Source organism: Capsicum annuum, unplaced genomic scaffold (genome assembly GCF_002878395.1).
Source record: "Capsicum annuum cultivar UCD-10X-F1 unplaced genomic scaffold, UCD10Xv1.1 ctg73936, whole genome shotgun sequence".
Classification (NCBI taxonomy): Eukaryota; Viridiplantae; Streptophyta; class Magnoliopsida; order Solanales; family Solanaceae; genus Capsicum; species Capsicum annuum.
Window position 1 is genome coordinate 1 of NW_025884000.1, and position 7,746 is coordinate 7,746.

General features: G+C 33.7%; 1 long non-coding RNA gene across 1 annotated transcript; it reads right to left on the reverse strand.

Annotated features, from left to right (window-relative positions):
• Positions 1-3,717: 3,717 nt before the first annotated feature.
• On the reverse strand, positions 3,718-6,839 carry LOC124894427. The gene is made up of 2 exons (XR_007051171.1): positions 6,373-6,839; positions 3,718-5,283 (listed from the first exon to the last, which is right to left on the reverse strand). It is a non-coding gene; the product is annotated as an uncharacterized LOC124894427 (long non-coding RNA).
• Positions 6,840-7,746: the final 907 nt, after the last annotated feature.

The window sequence follows — 7,746 nt, forward strand, 5'->3', positions numbered from 1 at the left end:
TCTTTGGGTTGAACCTCATAATAGATTCTTTCTCTATACAAAATTGATGTTGGATATGAACTCACAAATTGACCATGTTTTGTCGGTGGTACTTCTAAACCTTAATCCTAAATTTAAAAATCTTTACCCTATTATTCAGGCGGTCTCCTAACTTTTATTTTCTTCACCTTGTTGCTTGACTTTCAATTTCAACACCCTATTCTCTAGGCGGGCTCCTGACTTGTAATTTCCCTACTTTATTGACTTTCAATTGCTTTACCTTGTTGCTTGACTTTCAATGTCTTAACCTTATTGATTGACTTTCAATTTCTTCACCCTGTTCTTTAGGAAAGCTCTTGACTTGAAATTTTATCATCTTGTTCTTCAGGCGGGCTCCTGACTTGCAATTTCATCACCCTGTTCTTCAGGCGATTTCCTGACTTGCAATTTCATCATCTTGTTTTTCAGGCGGGCTTCAGACTTGCCATTTCGTCACTGTGTTTTTCAGGCGGGCTTCTGACTTACCATTTCATCACCATGTTCTTCAGGCAGGCTCCTGTCTTGCCATTTCATCACCCTGTTCTTCAGGTGGGCTCCTGACTTTTCATTTCATCACTCTATTCTTCAGGCGGGATTTTCACTTACAATTTCATTACTCTGTTCTTCAGGTGGGCTCCTGACTTGCCATTTCATCACCATGTTCTTCATGTGGGCTCCGGACTTACAATTTCATCACCGTTTTTTAGGCGGGCTTCTAACTTACCATTTCATCACCCTGTTCTTTAGGCGGGTTCTTGAATTATAATTTTATCACCCCGTTCTTCAGGCGAACTCCTGACTTGTCATTTCATCACCCTATTCTTTAAGCGGGCTCCTGACTTGCCATTTAATCACTCTGTTCTTCAGACGGACTCCTGACTTGCCATTTGATCACCCTGTTCTTCAAGCGGGCTCCTGACTTTCCATTTCATCACCCTGTTCTTCAGGCGGGATCCTGACTTGCAATTTCATCATCTTGTTCTTCAGCCGGGCTCCTGACTAGCAATTACATCATCCTATTTTTCAGGTGGGCTTTCGACTTGCCATTTTATCACTCCGTTCTTCAGACAGGCTCCTGACTTTCAATTTCATCACCCTGTTCTTCAGGCGAGTTCCTGATTTTTAATTTCATCACCCTGTTCTTCAGGTGGACTCCTGACTTGCAATAATGTATAATACAAAGATGAATTAAGATTCTGATCAACAAATACATCTTTTGACGGTAAAGTTGAATGACTGAGACCAAATAATCCCTCTCTTAAGAGTGAAAGTGAAAGATTCTTACTAAAAGTGCATCTTTTAGGATTAACGACTTAAATTAGGAATTGCACCTCCTTGCCATAAGATATGAAAGACCCAAATTAGAGAATTTGTCTCTTAGGGGTACAAGAAGATGAGTTTTACCATAATTGTGATTACCAAACTTGTACAGCAACACTGCTATTGCATTTGCAAATATGAGGAATTGCACCTATGGATATTAGCACTTTGAAGCCTTTGATTAGAAAGTAGCAACTGTTCTTGTTTCATATGAAGAAAACTTGTAAGTTTAAAACAGGGTGGTTGGCTTGCAACTTTGTCTTTTGAAGCGATTTCTCTTGAACTTATTCCATTAATTTTACTTTCAACTAATGGCATAGATCATTGACTTGTTGCACCATTGATCCAAATTCAGATTATTAAAAGTGACTCAGAAATAAATACAATATCTCTATTTTGCTATGTCTCTCAGATGAATCTTTCGAACCTTGGTATTGCCTTGACTTCCCAGACTTGTCTGTTGACAAAACTTTCTGTAGTTTTTATTTTGTCTCACAATCATGTCTTTTTCATGTGCTGGCCTTTCATCTTACTTTGTGCAATTGAAGAGGTTGCTAGTCAGTTTTGAAATCTTTTCTCACTTGCTTTGACATTGATTTGACTCAAAGACACAAGAAAAATGACTTTTCATTTGAATAACTAACTTAAGAAAATAAAAATAACAATATAAAGAAGAAAGAACAGACAATGAATGTCCCCATTGATATAGAGAAAAGAAAAATTTAGCTGAAAGTGACAGTCAATTCTAATGATTATGACATGCATTTTGGATTAAGCTGTCTGATCTTTCTATCCAAACTTTCACCAATTGTTGTTGAGTCAATGGCCCTGAAATTGAGTTACTTCCTTGGGCCAATCGCATTCAGAGACCTCATTCGGCTAATGACGCCTAGAAGGGTTTTCACCAACAAGCCTCTCTCATTTTCTTTCTCTTAACTCATATTTCCCTATGATGTCCTTGAGAGTTTTCCCCAATGGGGCTCTCTTATTTTCATTTCTCTCAACTTACTATCTCCTTATGGTGCCCATGAGGATTTTTACCAATAAGACTCTCTTATTTTTATTTCTCTCAACTTACCATTTCCTTATGGTGCCCGTAAGGGTTTTCACTGATAAAATTCTCTTATTTTTATTTCTCTCCTGATTTCTTATGCTGAGGAATACAAGTAGTACCCAATGCATCATTATATCTATTGCATTCTTAGCCTTAAAATTCTCAAATATTGATCTGAAGGTCCTTTTTGGTTGTAACTTAGCTTTTGGATATGGTTAGAAAAAAAGGATGGCAAGAAGCTCAAATAACACCTGAAGTAGGGTGAGACTTACAACTTTTGAAATTGACTCAAACAACAAAGATTAACTCATGCCCTAATTTCTTTTAGCTGGGTAATTCTAAATCATTTATTTGGTTGGACCGAGTCTAGGGTAGGACATCCTACATATCTCACTCCCGAAAAAGGAGAATCAGGTCACACATAGTTCTGACAACTTGTTCCTTTGCTTGACTCTGATTTATTTTTTCCTTTTTATTGACTCTTTTCTCTTTGATACTTTTTTGACTTGACACTCATTTTTTCTTTCTTTTTGATATATATTTTTTCTTATTTTTTGAAACTTTTCTGACTATATTATTTTACTCGCCACTTTTCTTGAACGTTACTGACTCTATCTTGATTCCAAAAAGGGTATGAAAGAAAACAGAACTAAAGGTCAAACGAGGTAAGCAAAGGATAATACAATGTTTGGATAGCAGAATTAAATGCTTTCATCATATCAATCCTTGAAAATGCAAGTACATATCATGCTTAAACTGGATTTTAAAATCTAGCTGAAAATTCTGGCAACATGTCATATTACTAGAAGCAACATAAAATGAACTGTGTAAAGAAATCAAACAAACAACTTCAAATAAGACAAAATAGCAAGGAAACCACATTTTATTAAAAGGTGTCGCGCCCCATTTTCCTTGCAAAAAACGGGATTCAACGTGACCACACTTTTTGAGATTATTTGAGGAAGTGTGAAGAGTCGTCACCTAACGTATTAAGGTACGTTAGGTCACCAATCTAGGCTAACTACGAACTTATTTTATTATTTAGTCCTAGTTCACCAGAAATTTGGGTAAGGATTCAAATTACCTCAAAAGGAAGGTGTTAGGTACCTTTCGAGGTCCAAAAAGATGGTTCCCGACCGAATTCATATTTTACGAGGGATTCTATGTGATCAAATAAGAGTTGCTTTTTTATTAACTTAAATGTTGACTAAGTAATAAAATAATTAATAAATGAACATTTAACTTAGTCATTTTAGCTATTAATTATCTAAGTGATAAAGTCAATAAAACAAGTAACTAAGACAAGCGAGGAGAGAGAAATGACGTAAATTACAATAAAGGGGACTGTTTATGTAATAAACTAACTACCCCAAATAAATGAACATGCAAAGTAAATAAAAGAATAAATTCCAAAATAAAAAAGTTTTGGTTTCATTCGGATTAGAACCCCAACTTATTTAATCCTTATCCGACCCACTGGCCGAATTCCTAAACAAGTAGCAATGTCAAATGTCGTATAGTATCTCCGAAGATCATCACTTCCGAATGACTACCCATCCCACCGCACCTAGGTTAGTTTTTAAATCTGAAGACGTTCTAAAACAAGAATAAAACTAACATCTTTAATACTATCTATTGTCCCACCAATCGCCGAAGAGGCTTTTGACTTTGCTATTTTGGTTTTATGGTCTAAACTGAATAAAGCTACGTTTCCTAGGACTCAAAACGCATAACAAGTAGAATGTCGCATAGCACATAATTATCCCCAAGTCAGCCTCTTGGTTAATTAAATTTAGTTATCATGATAGCATGCAAAGACAAATAATTACTATTTTTTGTGTCATTAACCTATAGGCATGATATCTAAGTGTCACACAATTAAAGAGTAAGTGTCAAAACATTTACAACAAGGTGGTAAAATTCATTGTGAATAAAAAGGCATGTCAAATCAAACGTGACAGAACAAGCACGTTAATTTAATGTGTAAAAGGTAGTTAAGCATGATATCTAAGTTGAAAGAAATAAGTCTTGTAATATGGGAAAGTAAATTTTGTTTAACATACTGAATAATTAGTAAGCAAATATCATTTGATATGCCAAAAATGTCCCTAGATGGTCGAAAGTTATAGAACAGATTACAACACTAAAACAATTCTGAATACAAAAGATTAAAGAAAAAGTAAGAAAAACTGAATGCTTAATATAATCTTTTATGTTGTGATTAAAACAAAAACATTGCAGGAATTAATTAATTGCTAAAAAAGACTATTAGATGGTAAAGAATTAATAAAATATGTTGAAAATTTGCTTAATTGTTGAAATAGTCTTAATGCTGAAAATTGTGTTTCAACTACTGAAAATTGATTTTAAATGCTAAAAGCTGATTGTTAGTTGCTGAAATTGTTAAAAAAAAAAAAAAATTAAAAATATTGTTTAATTGCTGAAATTATTTAATGCTAAGAAATGCACACTAATTGCTGAAAATTGTTAAAGAACGCTGAAAAAGGGATATTTATTTACTAAAAATTGTTAGAATAGCAGGAATGTAAATACAAACGTTAAAAATTAATTTTTTACGTCGTCGGTTGAGATTAACTTAATAGAGATTGAATTATGTCGGTTAATTATAATCCTAAAACAAGATTTCTAGGTGACAATAAAAGTTCATTATTTATCCTAATTAATGGTTTGCCTAAGTGATTCAAATAAATCATATAAACACGTAAACCCCACCCCCAAACAGTCCCTAATTTATCATTACACAGCGACGTTCATACAAAATTATTACAAACCCAAATTAATAAAAAAAAAAAAAACTAAATTAAGAGTGGGCAGCTCCCCTTTCCCTTCACGGGCGACTCTTCAGAACCCAAAATTATTGATCAAGGTACCTGCTATGCATAAAGAAAACTGCAGAGCCAAAGAACATACCAAAATGGACACAAGACACAAAGAAGATGAAACAAGAGTATAACAAACACCAAATAGCATCTATAAGCATGTTTTCTAGCATCATCACATAAAGTGTAAAGAAAATTGCATCAATAGAGACTTACCGGTATGATAACAAAATTAATAATAAGAAAGCCAAGTAGCAAAGGATCCATTTACCCATTGCCGTAGATAAGTCAAGACTAATGCTTCGAAAATCAATAAAAGTAATAGAGTAAAATAGTTTCTTGTTTGCTTAAAGCTTTTGTGTGATAGTGTAAGTTGTAAGTCCTGTTTTGAAGAATGAAAAAGGGTTGTTTATATAGAAAAAGGGGTCACATAATTAAAAAGAAAGAGAATATTTGATGAGTCAATCAAGGAGATTCTTTCTCTTAAACAGATGATATAATCAATTATGTAAAATTCAATCAAATAATAAAAGGAAAGCAAATGTTGAGAAAATCAATCAACAACAATATTTTCCTTAATCAGATAGACTAAATCAATTAGAAATAAATTTAAAAGATATTTTAAAGTAAATAAAAAAAATATAAATATGCATTAACTTTTGCTATCAATCATATATAACAAAATCAATTCAAAAATTAAAGCAACTAATTATATAAAATAAAGACTTCTTAATTAAACTAATATAATTATGCACAAAAATTGTGAAGCAAGTTAAGACAAATAAAATATCAGAAAATTGTCAAGATGACTTAACATGAGGATATCGACATTTCAAACTCACGCACACAATTCAAACGGAGGTTCCACCATAATGATAACTTCGTAACATGAGCAGATAAATGAAAATTCCAATGTTGACAGAATGCAAATTCAAGTCAAAATCAGTGTTAAAGCAAACAATCATACAAAGTTGGGCATAATCTGGCAGTTCAAAATATAAATGGACATATGATTAAGAAAATCAAGTTAGCCTCGTGTTCTTAACGTCACAAATTTTGTACTAATAATTTGTGTTAAAAAAATCAAAAGAAAAGGTAAGGAGAAGATAATAATATTAAAGTTGTATTAAGAAAACAAACCTGGGATGGATTCGTCACGAATTCATCGTGATTCACCGATGACAAGTGAGGCGGCTGGAGAGGCGATGATGGGTTCACCAGTGGTGAGGGAGAAGAGAGAAGGGAAGAGGGTGGCGTCGGCTTGGTTCCCAGCAGTGCGATGGCTGGTTTCATCGGCTGTTAGTGTTGAAGCAAAAACGCGGCTTGGGGGTTGCCGGAGTTGATGTTGTCGTTGTTTTTTCGATCGGCAGCCGGCGTTGCGGTGGCGGTGGCAGGCGGCGGCCGAATTTGAAGTAGTGGCGGCGACCGGGGGTTGGGGTTTCGGGCCGGAGAGGAGAGAAGTAGAAGTGGCGCTGGTGTTGGTTAATGGAGGGACGACGACCTTTTTGCATGGCTGTCGGCGTTGGTTCCGTTTAGAGAGAAGGGAGAGAAGACGGGGTAGAGAGAGAAAGAAGAGAGAGGAGGAGAAAGGGCGGCTGTTTTGTGAGAATGGGATTTTAGGGTTTGGTCGTTGTTTAAAATGGAAAGATCGGTTGATCTAATATCAACCGTTGGATCATCTTGTATCAACGGCTGAGATTAAGGAATTTAAAAGTAGGCCAATTGAGATTTAAATAGGAGCCCAAATTGATATTCAATTTTGGCTAAAATAGATACTAATTGAAATAAAAGATTGGCTAAAAATTAAACACAAGGAAGGGAAATTGAATAAAATGGCTGCTAGTTTAAGAAATGTAATAATAATAATAATAATAATAATAATAATAATAATAATAATAATAATAATAATAATAATAATAATAATAATGATGATGAGACGTCCTATTAAAATAAATTAATGTTATGTAAAAATTATTAATAATAATAAAAATGAAATTAGACAATGCATTTGTAAATTGTGAGTGGGCATATTTACGAAAAATGATAAAATTGTGTAAAATAAATCATAAAAAATGCTAATAAAAGAAATAAAATAATGTGTATATTTTTTAAAAATCATAAATGTGGCACTTCATTATTTATATGATACAAGAATAATACGTAAAAAATATTAACGGTTAAAATTAAATAGTTTTGATAAAATAGCAGCCTAAAAAGAGTATCGGTAGATCAAAATTGAGTGTCAACAGAAGGGTTTAAACAAAAAATGAAAAAGAAACAAAACAAGATAGATTCCTAACTACAACCTTGAAATAATTTGGAAAACAAAACAAACAACCAACAATCCCTCCATGCAAGGAAATAAGTGACTTCTCAATTGTTGAGCTTGACATCTTAGCCATTAGTTTACATATAAGCATGACTAGAGCTTCCACAGCTGTCCAACATATTGTCTTCAACAAATAAATTTTAGATTCTCATGCTTAACTCATTTCTTTCCACGTATTGTGCATT